General features: G+C 44.4%; 1 long non-coding RNA gene across 1 annotated transcript in view; it reads right to left on the reverse strand.

The window, feature by feature from the left end:
• Positions 1–1,442: 1,442 nt before the first annotated feature.
• LOC309347979 overlaps positions 1,443–18,229 on the reverse strand; it is a 162,324-nt gene continuing 145,537 nt past the window's right edge. Inside the window, exons 2-3 of the long non-coding RNA XR_014159102.1 lie at positions 4,513–5,567; positions 1,443–2,028 (exon numbers count right to left, since the gene is read on the reverse strand). This is a non-coding gene — a long non-coding RNA (uncharacterized lncRNA). The remainder of the gene's footprint in view (positions 2,029–4,512; positions 5,568–18,229) is intronic.

Here is an 18,229-nt window from a genome sequence, read left to right on the forward strand (position 1 = left end):
CCCGGCCTATAGAGCGAGATGAGCGCCACAACCCCAGAGTCAGCCATGACTGGACCTAATGATCAGGGGTCACTTAACTTTACCTAGGACCTTTGAGTATGATATGTCCTCCAACAGAGGTGCTGCCCCTCCCTTAACACCTCATACATCCTGTGGTACTTTGTCCATCTTTGGTCCCCATCCTGCACTCAGATCTCACCTGTAGCTCCTAGAAGCTGTCAGCATGCAACAGTGAGCACACCCTGAGAATTGGCTTTGACTGGCCAGCTAAACCAGGTGAGGGTAGCTGATGGGTCTCAAACCCTCAGTGAGTAATGGACTTCCCCTGCATGCAAAGATAGGCTCTGGTGGATAGAGCAGATGAGACCAATAGTGGATCCAGAGGTCAAGAAGGTGGTTTCTGAAGGTGCTGTAGACGGAAGTGTGGGGCAGATGAGGCTCGTCAGCCTGGGAAGGGAGCCAATCTAGGAGAAGGAAAACTTTGATCCTAAACTTCAGCTGCCTTGTGGGACATCTCTGGGAGAAGAAAGGGCTAAAGAGTAAACTCTACACAAATCCAGAATGGAGTCCCTAAGATGGCTGGATGGTGCCTTTTATGCCTCCTTCCAGCAACTCCAGCAGCCAAGCTGGTGCTAAACCTCTTGCTCTGCTTTCCTTTGGACCGCATCAGCGAGGCTGAGAGGGAGGTCTTGTCGTCTCGGCAGCCCAGGACCTCCATACACATTGCCCAGTCTTGCGCCTCAATTAAGTGCTGAAGGGGACTTTGCTCCTGGAGGTGCACTCCATTGCTTCTCGAGACAGATGAATGCCAGTGAAGAACCTTTGAGGCCAGTATCATAGCTCAGTGGCAGAGTATGTCCTTTACATATAGAGGACACCAGGTTCTGTTGTTGTTTAGTCATTTAGTTGTGTCTGACTCTTTGTGACCCCATGGACCAGAGCACGCCAGACACTTCTGTCTTCCACTGCCTCCCACAGTTTGGACAAACATGCTGGTAGCTTCGAGAACACTGTCCAACCATCTCGTCCTCTGTCGTCCCCTTCTCCTTGTGCCCTCCATCTTTCCCAGCATCAGGGTCTTTTCCAGGGAGTCTTCTCTTCTCATGAGGTGGCCAAAGTATTGGAGCCTCAGCTTCACGATCTGTCCTTCCAGTGAGCACTCAGGGCTGATTTCCTGAAGAATGGAGAGGTTTGATTTTCTTGCAGTCCATGGGACTCTCAAGAGTCTCCTCCAGCACCATAATTCAAAAGCATCAATTCTTCGGCGATCAGCCTTCTTTATGGTCCAGCTCTCACTTCCATACATCACTGCTGGGAAAACCATAGCTTTTACTATATGGACCTTTGTTGGCAAGGTGATGTCTCTACTTTTTAAGATGCTGTCTAGGTTTGTCATTGCTTTTCTCCCAAGAAGCAGGCGTCTTTTAATTTCGTGGCTCTGGTTAAAAATGACCTGGTAATGGAGTGGTATGGAAAATTTCTGCCTGAGACTCTGGAGAGCTACTGTTTGTCAGAGTCAAGAGTACTGAGCTAGGTGGGCAAAGAATCTCTGACCTGATATGAGGCAGCTCCCTGCGATAAGCCTCCTGTTATTGCTGTTTTCCCGAAACTGCAAGAACTGAGAGGCTGCCATGTGTGCAGCTGGCTACTGCAGCACATGGCTCTTTGGTTTGATGCAATGGATGGATCAAACTGACTAAACATGAATTTGTTTTATTATACTTGTGCCCTTGTCATCTCCTAGTGTGGTCCACATGGTGGCCCTGATATCTGGGCCCTGATCAGGTCTACATCTGCTCAGCTTCAGCCCTGGTTGCTCCCAAGCCGTTCAAGTAAGCAGTTGTTATGAGGGTGGACTGTGTTGTTGCAACTCTACCTGGAAGGTTTTCTGCCTATATTTCTGGAAAGCGTTCAAAGAACTGTTTTGTTGTTGCTTCCCATTAGAGAAGAATGCTTCTTTTCTCCTGCCAACGTTTTCTGCACACGCGATGAGTTTCAGAAGAGGCTCCAGGTGAAGCGTTTGAGGTGCTGAAAGCCAAAAAACCAAGGACATTTTTCTTTTTCTTTTAAAGAATCACTTCCCATATTTCCTTAGGGATTCTGCTGAACTGAGTACGAGCTTGATTGAAAAGGGGAACCTTTATGCAATATTTGTTTAACATGTCTTTAATATATTATCGAACATCATACTTTTGAAAGACATTTCAATTGCACTATTAGTTCACACAATGTTTGACTATGAATGATTTGCTGTATAAAGAGACTCTCAGCAGAAAAATGTTTTTTTTTTTTTAAAAAAAAAAACTTTTTTGCTCGGTAATTTGTAAGAATGTGTTATTCATAAGGGGCAAGTTTAACTCGGCAAAACTCATTGTCACCTTTCCTGCTCATAGTTTATCCAACCAGTTCCCAAAACTGGCTTCCTCCAGGTTTTCCCTCAAGTCAGCTCTGTAGCTTGCCAGAGTGACTCATTTTATACAAAACCATCACCTTCTTATTAAATTCTATTTTATTTGTATATTATCAAACTTAGCTACTGTTGTTAAGCTATATGTAAGCAAATACAACCATGAGTTTTTGCCCATTACATAAATCTGAGAGGGATGAGAACAAAAACAAATCAAAATTCACAAGACTAGAATATCAGATATTGATACAAAGGTAGCCAATATGGTACCCTTCAGATGTTGGAGCATAACTTCCATCCATCCCAACAGGTGTGGTCGATAGTCAAGGCTGATGGGAGTTGCAGTCCAACAACATCTGAGGGGAACCACATTGACTACCCATCAAGAGGGTCACTAGTTTATTTTATTTCTTTCATAATTTTTTTTTATACCGCTTGATTGTAAAAAAGCAAAGCTGTTTGCTAGGGGCTTGTTTACCAATCAGTTCATTCTATAGTTAATATACACCTCCCATCTTTCTAAAATGTTATTTTAGTAGGCGGCCTTTATATGGTATAGCTACAGCAGCAACCCACTTCTCATAGTTTATTGAACCATATAAAGGACAAAAAAGAAGACTGGACCACACTGAGAGTTTGTTTAAGAGCAATGTGTTACTTTGTATTTTTTGCCAACATTTATTTTGTAACTATTTTAAGACTGTTTCCAGTAAAGCTTTGAAACTCATTCTTGCAGTGGAGAACAAATTCTCCTCTACTCTGCACAAACTCCAGATCAGGGATTCCATTTGTGGCAACTCTAAGACATACTAGTTATACAGCTCACTTGTCAGACCCTCGCACACAATGTCTCTGACTTTTCCAAGTCCCACCTGATTTGGGTGCTGACACCCTCTTGTGAAAATTCAACTGCCTATACCTCTACTACTACACCCAGATGGTTATGGGACCCTCTCAGGAAAAGTTGCCGTAAGTACGTTGTTCAACTTGAAGCTGACCCCAGAGGTTGGGTTTTCCTGTTTTTGTTTTGCTGTAACGAATGTCCATGTTTTATTGCAGATCAATCGTGTAGCAAACAGACACAAATACGTTGAAAATGAAACAAAAGTGGAGAGGGTGCACCTCCACAGGCACATACCTCTACATGTGGTGGGAGTGCCCCAAAATCCAACTATTCTGGAAAACAGCCACGCAAGAAATACGTAAAATAACTAAGCAAGTATTAGACATCACCCCAGAACTGGCCCTACTAAACGTCTTCCAAGACAACAATGCCCATTTACACCACAAAGAACTCATAACCCACCTACTTTCAGCAGCCAGAAACACCATAACCAGACACTGGAGAGACCTGTCAGGAGTAAGCATGGACCAATGGTACCAAATAGTATGGGAAACAGCCCTACTAGAAAAAGTAACCAATAAACTGAAGATGACATGGGGACAAATAGAAGAAGACGCCTTTACCCCGGTATGGCTCCCCTTTATCACATACACAGCCCAACAAAACAACGACAATAATCCACCAACAGTATATAAATCAATATGGCTAACCTGATCCAAAACACCCACCCACCCCACTCACACACGAAAACAAAGATCACCACAGCCAATCACAAACAAACAACCACACCCTAGGCCAACCCCAACCTCTCTCACCACCAAAGGAACACAAGTGAACAGCACGAACAACGCTGACACCAAACCCTACATACATTAAGCATAACAAAAACATCGCCACCCGACCCCACCCATCTTCCCCCCTCCACCCCTTCTTTTTTTTCCCTCCCCCTAATGTCTCAACAAATGAAACGGATTTGTAAAAATGTTACATGGAAAAAATATGAGAGACATTACACTTACTTCTGTAAAACAAGAAAATCTTTAAGAAAATAAATAAATATGGACGAAAAAAAAAAGAAAGAAAGAAAGAAAATGAAACAAAAGAACAGCAGCAGCCACCATCCCATCCCATCTGTAATGCAGGAAGTGAGGCAAATTCTAAGGATATTGAAACAAGGCCCTTGTGCTCCTAGTGTCACACCATTGATTGTGCAGCTGCGTTAAGTAAAATGGATGAGTTTTGGGGAGGGGGGAGAATGTACCTTGCAGGAATCCATTCTCTTGTTGAATTTGTCTAACATCTTTGTTGATAGTTTAACAGCCAATTTGACATCGGAAACGTCTGTTCACTGCCTTGTTGAACCCTTGTCTAGAAATCTTCTGCTTAAAACCAAAAGACAGACTAAGGGAATTTGAGACTGGCTGGTGATGGAGGAGGAGGAGGAGGTCAGTAGCTGGGAGAAAGAACATTTTCTGCAACTCGCCTTCAGTCAATTTAACTGCAAGACAAACTCAGGGTGATGAGAGCTGTACCAAGTGAGTATGTGCACTGACATGTCACTGAGTGCGTTTCATGATTCATCAGGCACACAGTGATTGATTGGACCTGCAGACTGGCAGAGTCCAGAACACACACACACACACACACACACAGAGAGAGAGAGAGAGAGAGAGAGAGAGGAAGAAAGAAATAATCTGTGGTTCTTCAGGCACTCTGTGATTGATTGATTGATTGATTGACAGACTGGCAGCAGCTAGATCCCTCCCTCCCACCTTCCTATGACTCAAAAATATTTGATTGCTGATTTATCATACACAGATTATTGATTGGCACATTGGCAAAGCTCCAAATTTTATACATCAAAGATTACGTTTTATTATTTGTCAGAAAAGAGACTCCCTCCTCCACCACTTGATGTGGCCTGCCAGATTTTACTGTTGATGCATGCATGCATTTTCATAATAGAATTGAGCCCTTGTTATACAAGTGTCAGAACAGTGGTTTTCAGACTTCCTTCCTTGGGGAAACCGGTTCCAAACTGACTCATCAGCTATGGAATCCTGCCTGCTGCAAAGTATTCTGGTGAACGCCCACCAAACCCGGAGAGCATGGCCAGTGGCCAGGAATCATGGCCACTGGTCCCATCACCTCCTGGCAAATAGAAGGGGAAGAAAAGGAGGCAGTGAGAGATTTTACTTTCTTGGGCTCCATGATCACTGCAGATGGTGACAGCAGCCACGAAATTAAAAGACGCCTGCTTCTTGGGAGGAAAGCAATGACAAACCTAGACAGCATCTTAAAAAGCATAGACATCACCTTGCCAACAAAGGTCCGTATAGTTAAAACTATGGTTTTCCCAGTAGTGATGTACGGAAGTGAGAGCTGGACCATAAAGAAGGCTGATCGCCGAAGAGCTGATGCTTTTGAATTATGGTGCTGGAGGAGACTCTTGAGAGTCCCATGGACTGCAAGAAGATCAAACCTATCCATTCTTCAGGAAATCAGCCTTGAATGCTCACTGGAAGGACAGATCGTGAAGCTGAGGCTCCAATACTTTGGCTACCTCCTGAGAAGAGAAGACTCCCTGGAAAAGACCCTGATGTTGGGAAAGATGGAGGGCACAAGGAGAAGGGGACGACAGAGGACGAGATGGTTGGACAGTGTTCTCGAAGCTACCAGCATGAGTTTGACCAAACTGTGGGAGGCAGTGGAAGACCTTGCAGGTTATCAATATTTTCTGGGCATGCTTGTATTATTAGGCTGTAACATAGTCTCACAATTGAGAATAGTGGCCAGTCCACTGTGTTTATGAAATAGCAATTTCATGCAGTGTACAGCGCGACAAAGCATGTCTGATCTCTGTTCATGTGCAGACTTGCTTCTGAAAACATACCTCTGAAAGATGAGTGGCTAATTATACCAATAAGGACCTACTGCCCCATGCTCCCTATAAATAGTATCCTACCTTCCCTTTGTTAAAATAACTGTTTACATGCAATTATTCAATTAAACGCACCCCACTTTAAAACAGATTTTAAAGCAGGCATGGGCAAACTCGGCCCTCCAGATGTTTTGAGACTACAATTCCCATCATCCCTGACTACTGGTCCTGTTAGCTAGGGATGATGGGAGTTGTAGTCCCAAAACATCTGGGACACTTTCACATTATTAGCCCTGTGGTGAAATAAAGCAGATCTGGGTGCCATGCAAGGCTACATCATTCCCTCCTTAATGAGTACAAAAGAGTTTGGAAACAAAATGGGGCCACCAAAAAATTAAGGTAGAAACTTCTGTATACTCAGGGGTTGCACAAGTATGCAGAAATAAAATTAAAATGTAAATATGGGAATTATAAGAAAATGACGTTTTGCCTCTGCACTGAAAAAATAAAAAATTGTTGACAGGAACTTGTGAGCTTATAGAAGGCAGTTGAGCCTAGAGAGAAAATGAGGGAAGCTTTAAAGCAGAAGGAGCCAACATGGGACTCAGCTACACAGCTGCAAATAAAACATTTTAAGTGTGTTTTAAGTGCAATATACAATGTGACACTAGATGGCGATGGTGAGCCTTATGGAAAATTCAATGTATTTTAAAAAACGCTTTTTTAAAAAAAAGCATTTTCAGAACATTTTTTATATGTGTGTAGATTCCACCATGGTGAACTTCTGAAGCTGCTGGACTACAGCTTCCATCAGCCCCAACCAGTATGGCCAATTAAGATTTTAAAGGTTACAAAAGAAAAAAGAAAAGAAAACAATCAAGGAAGAAAAAGAAAAAAACAATACATATAAAAAAAAATCATCAAAAAACCAAAAAAGAAAAAAGAAATAAAAAACAAGTCAAACCTTTAACTCACTTACTTACATTCACTTATTTCCGTGACTTCCTCACGCCTCCCATTTTTGTATTCTAATTCAATTAAATATTCCAGCAAATCCTTCCAACTTTGTTTTTATCCTAATAATTTATCTTAACCTATTATAATTTTTCCTTCTCTCTTTCACCAATTCATTTTTACTTAATCCTTTATATCCTTTCTGCTAAAACCACATAATTTTTTTTCTCCCAACATCTTTCTAACATTCCTTAATTTTACAATATTTCTGAAGATAAACTTTAAATTTCTTTCACTCTTCTTCCACCTACTCTTCTCCTTGGTCTCGGATTCTGCCAGTCATCTCAGCCAGTTCCATATAGTCCATCAGCTTCATCTGCCAATCTTCCCGGGTCAGGCACTGCAATTGTCTGCAAGGGATTCCCATACAGCAAAGGTGTACCCTTCATAACTTGTTTTCAGACATCTTTATACACAGTGTTTGCCTGCCAGTAGGCCTGGATTTTTGGGGAGCCTGCCATCTTCCACTCTGTGGAATGGACATGAGCAAGCCAACATAGACGTCACTGAGACAGGAGTGTGAACATGCTTGGAATGTTGGCTTGGGACTGCACATACTTGCTTGAAACTCTGCCTGCCATGTGATGCCCAAAATCTTCCTTCCTGATGCAGAAGGCATTGAGGTGTCACTCCTGGTGGGTGCAACTTGCCTATGACTCACTTCCATAAAACAGCGTGGTCCACACAGAAGTGTGGGGTGCTAGGCATTGTTGTCCACCAATATCTGGAAGATATCACCTGGTTTAGCCGGCCAGTTGAAGCCGTTTCCCAGTGTGGCTACTGTTGCATGCTGACAGTTTCTAGAAGCCACAGGTGAGAGCTGAGAGCACAGAAACTAGCCCAGAAGGAGCATGGTGTGTCACCCCCACCAGAGGCACTGTTGTTGTTGTTTAGTTGTTTAGTCGCGTCTGACTCTTCGTGACCCCATGGACCAGAGCACGCCAGGCACTTCTGTCTTCCACTGCCTCCCACAGTTTGGTCAAACTCATGCTGGTAGCTTCGAGAACACTGTCCAACCATCTCGTCCTCTGTCATCCCCTTCTCCTTGTGCCCTCCATCTTTCTCAACATCAGGGTCTTTTCCAGGGAGTCTTCTCTTCTCATGAGGTGGCCAAAGTATTGGAGCCTCAGCTTCTGGATCTGTCCTTCCAGTGAGCACTGAAGGCTGATTTCCTTCAGAATGGATAGGTTTGTTCTTCTTGCAGTCCATGGGACTCTCAAGAGTTTCCTCCAGCACCATAATTCAAAAGCATCAATTCTTTGGCGATCAGCCTTCTTTATGGTCCAGCTCTTCCATACATCACTACTGGGAAAACCATGGCTTTAACTATACGGACCTTTGTTGGCAAGGCGATGTCTCTACTTTTTAAGATGCTGACTAGGTTTGTCATTGTCAGGAGGCACTACTCCTTCCCTAACTTCCCATTACACAGAGAGTGATCTCTTCGTGGCAAAAAAGGAGGTGCATGCAAATCTTCCATCCTTTGTAGCACTTGTATTGCCTCCATTTGGGCCAAGGAGAAACAGAACTCTGTTAGCCCTACTGTGAGTAGGTTCTGGCCCCGCACTTGGAAAGACTTGGCCCATTGGTGAATGTTGACATTTCCCACCACATCTAAATATTTAAACAAACCCTGTGAGAAATATTAGAAGAGCATGTCATTTACCCGTAAATTTTAAAGCCAACTTAGTGGCTTCCATGATGGCTGTCCAAATGAAACCCACATCGCCATCATGTACAAGCAGAAGGCAATGTGTGAATGGCAACGTTCATGGCTAGGATTTCTTGACATTTGCCAATGAGGTTCATGTCAACATCTACCAAGTTTCTGACACCAAATGCTAAAATATAAACAATACTTTTTCTCTCCACAATACCAAGGTCTTTGTTATTGCAGGGCACAAACGAACCTGCTTTAATAGTGAGTTATTGACCCAATAAATGCTACATAGGGAGGAAAAAAATATATCCTAGCATGCAACACAGATGTGCACTACTACAGCGGCCCCAATGGGTGCATACAGATGATATTTTACCACGTGGTAAAGTATTGTAATTGCATGATTAAGAGGTAACATGCAAAGATATGCATTTTGAGTGTCCCACCTCACAAGGTTTCTGGAGAACCTGGCACTTGAAGAAGGGTAATAGCCCCACAAAACTACAGTTCTAAATCACATGTGTAACCAGGATCCCCACTCCAGTTCTTCTGCCTCCAATGTGTGGGTGGCAGCCGACAGGGCCTGCAGAGCACACCTGACTAGGGCTACAGACAAGTTGCTTACCAAATGATTACTTGTGCATTGTAGAAAGTTTATCCTGATAAATGTGGCCACCCTAGAGCTTATTGCAGTGAATCAATAGGCAAGGTTCACGTGGTCAAATGTTTCACCACAGGTAAATAAACTTACCTCTGGACGTGTAAAACTGTAGCCTTGTTCCCTTAGTGCCCTCCTTACAATGCCAATTGCATGAGTGGGGAAAAGCAGGGGGTGTGGGGTGATGGACACACATTGGCTTCTACCAGACGGCCCACCCCTGAAGCCCTCTATGCATTTGGCCAAACCTCCACCTCCTCCTCCTCGACTTTTATTGCACTAGCCATAGGCCATGACATAATTCAGAAAAATAACAAAAGGAAAAACAGCAATAACCATAAAGATCATCAGGCACCACACATACAATATAAACCAGGGTCACAGCTACTAAGATTGTTTGTTACATAAAATAGAATAGCAGAAGATTCTCTAGTAAAATGTGCTAAATTAAATATCTGAATCCCCTTTGCAGTTGACCGCTATTTTATCTAGTTCTTTCCTCCTGATCTTCTTAGCTGCCAACGCATAGAGTGCTACTTTATAAGTTACATAGTCATTTGGACCAAACCTGTGCAGCGGAGGTAGAGTCTCTTATACTTGTGTAGGTTCCCCACATGATCAGATACAGCAGGATTCTAAGTCACACAGGGAGGCTCTATGTGTTCAGCAGACGTCTCATGGCTGAAGGTCAGACTGAAATTGTGGAAGACTCCAGGGCTGGGCTGTGATAGGAACTGCATGAAAAGGAACATGTGGAGAAGGCTTAATTGGGTTCTAATATAAGGCTCCCCCCCAACACGCTTGCTTTCTATGTACAGTAACTTTTGTGTGTGTGTGTGTGTGTGTGTGTGGAGCAGCAGCAGCAACATTAAATCATTTGAACCCTTGGCTGAATTTGGGAAGGGGCTATATTACAATAAAATGGAATCTGCGTTCTGAAAAGGCAAGAATCAGGCCTGAATCTTTGTGGGCAGGTGGACAGTTTGCATCCTCATGTTATTACAACCATGAACTAAGAAGAACACTTAGCATTTCTACAGTGCTTTGGAGTGTGTGGAACAACTTAAAACATGATTATCCCAGGAAACAATATCCCCCAGCCTGGTGACCGCCAGTGTGACCAATAGTCAGAGACGATGGAAGCTGTATTCCAAGACATCTAGAGAGCACCAGGTTGGGGAAGCCTGCAGTAAGCTGCTATCACCCTGTAATCTTCAAAGGCTGTTTCACATTTTGGGATATTTTAGGCGTGCAATTACTAATACTAATACTAATACTAATACTAATACTAATACTAATACTAATAATACTAATATAGAGTGTTCTTAGAAATGGAAAGCACAACTGAGGCAAACCAAAGTTTGCAGATGTATACCTTAGGTGTATTTCTAGCAGAGAGACAGGAATAGCAGCATTCCCCTTAATTGTACAAACCATGGTTTGCTGTCACATAATGCACAAATTAATCCTTAAGCTCAAAAGTGACTGTCTGGGATAAGAATTACACGGAACTGGGCACCCCGGACTTGTGATTCATCCGTTTTTATGGACTAACGTGGCTTGCAAGGGATGAACAAGGGGCGTCTATGCGTTTCATAAGGGCATGTGCGTACACTTAAAAAAGAAATATCGAAAACAACGCTCAAGGGCCAACCACGTGCAGAAGCAGCCTCTCTTTTTCCCCGGGTCTCTCCCACAACGACATGCAATTAGTAGCAAAATCCAACAGGTGGCACAAAAGTATTTGAATTTTATATTGATCCATCCGGACCCGTCTCTCCCTCCCGCTCCGTTTCGAGCTCTCCAGTTGTCAGCGGCGCTTCAGAGGCGACAGACGGCAGGGCGAGGCTGGGATCCGGCGCGGAGACTCCCCCTGCCTCCCCTGCTTGCTCCCATTCCCAAAAGCTCGGACTTCTCAGCCGCAGATCCCCCCATTTCCCACCTGAGCTCGACTGCCCTGCCAGCTCTTTAAGGCGCAGCGGAGATGGGAGCCACCGGCGCGCAATGAAGGCGCGGTGGGCAGAGGAGGGCGAAAGCGGGAGCCCCCCGGTAGGCTTTGTTCTAAGGCGGGGAGGCGGGGAAGGAAACGTCCGTTTGCAAGCGGCTTTCTCCAAAGGGAGGACGGCGGAGCTTCAAGGGAAGCGAGCGGGCGAGCAGGGCGAGCGCCCTCCTCGGGCGGCTTGGTGGATGTCACGCCAGGGAACGCGCCTGCTTCGCCAAGCTCGCCGCTTCGCCAGGGTTGTTTTTTTGGCGCCGGAGGGACTCCCCCTGGAGCTGAACGGAGGTGAACGTGCAGCAGAAGCTGCAGGACTTTGAGGGGTAGTTGCTGCACGCTGGGGAAATGCGCCTCTTCTCTCGAGCTTGCAAGGAAAAGGAGCTTTTTCCAAGCTCCCTCCCAAGCCGCTTTTGAGTGGGACTGCGGGAGAAGTTGCAAGAGCGCTCCACGAAGTCGTGCGCCTCTCAAGGAGGAGGCCCTCTGCCCCACCCCGATCAGTAGGGATCAGCAACCGCCCAGCCTGTCTTGCACAGGGTAAAGAGCCTGTGGAGGAGACAGGTGGACGCAATAACACAGGGATGGGGAATCTGTGGGCCTCTCCAGCTCTTGGACAGCGGCAGACCTTCTTAGGGCCTCAAATGTCAGAGGTGCCCTGTGGTGTGCCAAGGTTTGGCGCCCCTCCGCCTCTCGCCCTCCATTCTAAATCATAGTGGCAGCTCCCCCCTGACAGCACCCCTAAGACTCCGCACCAAGTGTGACTGAACCAGTTTGTTGTTTAGTTGTTTAGTCGTGTCCGACTCTTTGTGACCCCATGGACCAGAGCACGCCAGACACTCCTGTCTTCCACTGCCTCCTGCAGTTTGGTCAAACTCATGCTGGTAGCTTCAAGAACACTGTCCAGCCATCTTGTCCTCTGTCGTCCCCCTCTCCTTGTGCCCTCCATCTTTCCCAACATCAGGGTCTTTTCCAGGGAGTCTTCTCTTCTCATGAGGTGGCCAAAGAATTGGAGTCTCAGTTTAGGATCTGTCCTTCCAGTGAGCACTCAGGGCTGATTTCCTAAAGAATGGAGAGGTTTGATCTCCTTGCAGTCCATGGGACTCTCAAGAGTCTCCTCCAGCACCATAATTCAAAAGCATCAATTCTTCGGCGATCAGCCTTCTTTATGGTCCAGCTCTCACTTCCACTGAACCAGTTGCGCACCCCTAAATCCACCACTGTGTTGGACTCCACCTGTTGCCAAATAGGTAGGCAAGCTGTGATCCACATCCTTGGCCTGCGCGAAGCCGAAAAGGATTTGTCCAAGCCTTGGAAAATGCTTCACGTCCAGCACAACTGCCAGATCAAGGGGAGGTGTTGTTGCCTTCCTGCAACAGTGCCTGACCTGGTGGTATGTGTCAGTAAAGCCTCTCCTCCTAACAGAGGGGAGGAGTTGTGAGCGGGAGCCGGTTCCTGCATCTGCAGTGGGGCGTATTCGGCTCCCTGTGTCAGTTATACCAGCTGCCGCACCGCACCTGTCAGCCAGCCAATAGGGCTGGCTTGGGGGTGGGATTTAGCCGCATTCAAGCGGCCGCGGCAGCTCTGTGCCCTCATTCATCAGGTTCAGCGAGGTGGCTCTGTGAACCGATGAACCGATGGCGTTCATTTGTCCGATCATGGAAATGATGTATGGTTGGCCAATATCATCAGAAGCATTAGCGATTGGTTGCAGCTGTGAGGGTATTTGATGGCGAGCCTCTTTTGGCTTGGGTGGCGGTTAGGCATTCGAATATGTGTCGTGTGTTGGAGGGCAGGTTGTGGCCATCACCTACCCCATCCCTTGCTGGGTATTCCGTTAAAGGAATACAGCGGTCATGGATCCTGTCCAATGTCCTGCTGGTGGCTAGGGCCGTGGCACGACCCCCAGTGACATCAGGGGAAGCTTCCAGTTGTATTTGCATCAACAAGCTCCTCCCACTGGTTGTTAACCTTCGAAGGACTCCCCGCTGAGCGGGGTGGAGTCATGTATAGATTGTTTGATCCAGTGCCTAAGCCAATGCCACTCACATGCTGTAACCAATAAAGTTGTGGCCTTCTTTAGCCCATAAACATAAAATACATGTGTCCTTGTGTCTTATTTATCTCTAAGCGGGTGGCGGGTCCTTGACTCACAACTATGAATGGTTTTTCAAAGTTTTCTTCCTCCACGGCCTCCTTATTTTTATTCAACAGCCTTCACCTCCGAATTGCAGCAGAGAGTACTACTGCCCGCTGAATCCTTCCAGCGCCCCAGGGGAGCCGAGTATTGCCTGTTTTGGGAAACACTGACCTAGAGGGATGTTGTCATGTGTTCCTGTTGTTACAAAGGCCTGACTGGCTTCAACTAGAAGTTGGGCATTTGACTTTCAATAGAGAACTTTTTGTTCTTCAATAGAGAACAATTTTGAGGCGTTCATATGGAGCTCCCGGTCATCTCACAGACTATTGACCCATACACCACTAAACCGCTGCCACCAACCAGGTTCCCCCTGGTAAAATCACTTCAGTCTCAGTCAGCTTCTCAATTAATAAAGACGAGTGTATTTTATTTCAGACACAAACAAAACTTTTACGGCAAACAGTGAAATAATATGCCATTATTTCATTTATACATGTACTTTGGTTTAGCTTCAGCAAGGTGTTGGGACTAGCGGGATATTCCAGAGGCTGACTGGGTCTTATTCCTTCACCATGTTTGCTCACTTACTAACATAACAAAATTGCTTATGTAGATAAAAACCAATGAAACACACCAAAGACTAATGTATCCCTAGACCATTTTGAAAATGGGGTTATTTCTTTCTCCTCACTTGAATCTCAGAGCATGAAGTCTACCTTAAAATGCTAGACAGCAAACCAAAGGACATATGAGGGGTGTGTTTGTGTTTTTTTGTTTGCTATGGGCCTTATTCCTTTCAGTCTTTGAGAGATTTTGTGCTGTCCCTTAGGAAAGTAAGTTTGAAAGCAGCATGAACTGGCCCTGTGACCAATGGAGGGAATATTCATAACATTGTGTCAAATAAAGGCTCTCCCTAGCAGCACACTTACTAATTTATGGGCTCCGTATCTTTAACATTCTGTAATTAAACCTGATTATAATTAAAGTAATCATGGGCACGTTTCTTGATAAAACCCCAAATTCTAGACTACAATTAGCGAGTGCTCCTAACAAGGGTACAGTGTGCTCAGTTTGATTTACAGCAAATGAATTGGTGTTTTGTAATGTGTCAAATTAGCCGTAACAAAGATGAACTTGATTTAAAACGAAAAAAGGTGCAAATAATAGTTACACTGAGCGACACTCTGCTTTTCTCTCACCTACATCAAAACTGCACAGGGATGGTTACAACTTTGCAGCTTTTTCAGGCAAGAGGAAGGTGTGATATAAAGTCATTTCTGATCACTGCTTGGTCTGGCTCACAGTGACTATGTCAGATTATGAACTTGGACAATATTTTGGATATCATTTCCAATGAAAAGGATCCTCACTGGTAACTCTTCATAGGAAATGATTATGCTTTGGAGCCTGGATGCCCCAGCATAAAATTGTGTTATGCTCAAGTCATGGTTACAGACTTCCCAGAGGCATCTGGTTGGAGACTATGAGAACAGAATATTGCATTAAATCGGCCTCTGACACATCAGGACCCTTCTTATGGCCTGAAATTGTGAACATTGCTTTGTAAATTAGGAGTTGTGAGTTTTTATTCCATTCTTGGCATATAGAGCCTGTAGTTAATATTTGAAAGAGGTAATGAAGTATATAGTACATAAAAGACCGAATCTTGTAGCAGGAACTCCCGAGCTCAAAAAGTATTGCCTTGTTGAATCAGACAAAGGATTCATTCATTGAGTAGTTCTCAAACTTTTTTCCTCTGGGCCACACTTTCAGAATAAAAATTTGCATGCGCTGCACCAATTTTTTAAATATATATAAATCTTGCTCCCATTTTGAAAAGGTATCTATCCATATTCTGCAAATAAATAAAAAAAGTTTTGATACTATACCATACTATAGTACACTGAAATATTTAAATGTTCATTTGATTCTCCTTGAACCTTCCTGCCACACCCACTGACCACTGACTCGTGGCCACTGACTGCTGAACCACCATTCTTTCTCCAGCAAATGCTTTAGAGAAGCTCACAAGTAGGGGGACAGACATCTCTGATCTTTTCCCTCTAACATTTGGCAATAAATAACTAATATTCACCCTCAGCTCCCAATTTCCACAAACACTTTAAGCACTTAGTAAGAGTCCTATGGACTGCAAGAAGATCAAACCTCTCCATTCTGAAGGAAAACAGCCCTGAGTGCTCACAGGAAGGACAGATCCTGAAGCTGAGGCTCCAATACTTTGGCCGCCTCATGAGAAGAGAAGACTCCCTGGGAAAGACCCTGATGTTGGGAAAGATGGAGGGCACAAGGACAGAGGACGAGATGGTTGGACAGTGTTCTCGAATCTACTAACATGAGTTTGATCAAACTGTGGGAATGCTCAGGGATGCAGGAGAAGATATATTGTTTGATTATAGCCTTTCCAACTTGTGTTAACAAGTTCACAATTTAGCAGAGTAACATCCCCCCTTTTAAACTTACAGTGGATGCTTTTGCTCAAGCTCGCTAAAGCCTCTATAATAACTGTTCTGGTATTTCCCCCTTATTCCCTCATAAAAGATAAGACACGACACAGTCTTCTATAAAAGTAAAAAAAGAGTTTACTCACATTCTGTTCACAATCAGATCCCAGAAGGCAGACTTGGCATAGAAAAGTAACATACACCTGGAAACTATCTCATAAGGAAACAGTCCCTTTGTCCTCTCTTGGCTGGAGGCCAAGAGAGCATCTTTGGCTAAGCAGATGTTGCTTCTTCAATGCATGTAGTCATAGAGAGAGAGATGGCTGCCCTGCCCTGTGTTTTTGTCAGTACCTGCACAGGTGAGGCCACGCCCACCTCTAGTCACATGCAGAGGAAGTCTGTCCCAGCTCAGAAGGAAACAGGAAGTTTACCTGCTGCCTGGACAAACATTCCTCCCCATGTGTAAACACGTTCACTCTAGAAATGTTGTACTTGACTGCTCTTGTGTTTCACATCCCACAGAAACTGCAGGAGGCAGTGGAAGACAGGAGTGCCTGGCATGCTCTAGTCCATGGGGTCACGAAGAGTCGGACACGACTAAACAACTAAACAACAACAACAACCAGAGTCCTATATACGGTTATTGGCTTTACTTTGTATTATTAATAATGCCCCTTTCATTGTAAAATGACAAGGCAATTTATGGAATAAAATCAGTACAGTAAGAACAGCAAATTACTAAAAGCACAGATATCCAGAATGTCCAATCACGCTGGTACAAAAAACAACAACCCAGCGCTTGGAAATAGGTATGTTTTAACTAAGTGGTGGAATACGATTATCACTAGTTCCTGCCACATCTCCAAGGGAAGGATATACAACAGCATGGAACCCATCCATTTATAAGAACGATAGTAGATCTGTGCAACATATGGAGGGGGGGGGGAGAGTTGGGATCAGCCCTGCTGGCTTAGCCCCCAGCTTCCATGCAAACATTCAGATAAAGGATCAAAGTGCTCAAAGGCTGCACATGTCCAGCTTTTATGTGCGGAAGCTCTGTGCACAAAGCCTGGTCAACACATGGAGATCAGCACAATCCCGATTCCCTTTGCATGGTGATTATGCACAGCTCAGAACATCTGTACAGAGCTAATATCATTAGAACTAGATACAGGCTAGTTCTAATACAGTATATAGTTCTCTATGGTATAGATACAGTTCTATACAGTATATGGAACTATATTCTAAATACAGTGGTACCTCGGGTTACATACACTTCAGGTTACATACGCTTCAGGTTACAGACTCCGCTAACCCAGAAATAGTGCTTCAGGTTAATAACTTTGCTTCAGGATGAGAACAGAAATCGCGTGGTGGCAGCGGGAGGCCCCATTAGCTAAAGTGGTACCTCAGGTTAAGAACGGACCTCCGGAACAAATTAAGTACTTAACCAGAGGTACCACTGTATTGCTAAAAAGAAAAGTGAATTTTTGACTGTCACATTTGCTTCTTCAACATGGATGGGATTGCTGCCTCTGCTTGAGCAATTTAGTATTTTTGGTTTTCCTATCACACATGTGGTGGCTGCACTGGGATTCTGCTTCACCTTTGTCCCATACTCCTGTGTCTGCTTCATGTCTTATCCCTACCCCAGAACTAGGGGTGTCACACCATAATGATGGGGATGGAAAAGGAAGGAGAAGATGCTGTTGTTTGCATGTTCATCCGTGGTCAGGAATATCTTCCATCAATCAAGCGAATTTGATCACATCCTTCTTAAGTTCACAAACGATACACATTTAATGAAAGGGAAATTGTGCACGTTTATAGGAGTGTGGTAGATAGCACATGAATGCCTATGGATTTGGAAAATGCTGGTGGATTTGGGATGGGAAAAGATGGTCCCGACTGAGTAGGGATGCTATATGGTTCTCTATTGAACTTAACTGATGCTGGCTGTAGGTTTGGATATCACACACAAGGCTAAAAATAGAAAAAATTGCTCTCATTGAAATAGAAATACAGGTGGACTAGTAGTTTAGTTTAGCAGAACTGCTGCAGGCAGAAAACAAGTTTCTTTAACATGTATTTTGTACTATCTGTGCTAAGTGCTGCGAAAGGTAAGAATCAATGCATTTCAGATTTGGGACTTATCCAACCATAAAATATTATT

This window comes from Podarcis erhardii, assembly GCF_964252035.2.
Source record: "Podarcis erhardii genome assembly, chromosome: 8".
Taxonomy (NCBI): Eukaryota; Metazoa; Chordata; class Lepidosauria; order Squamata; family Lacertidae; genus Podarcis; species Podarcis erhardii.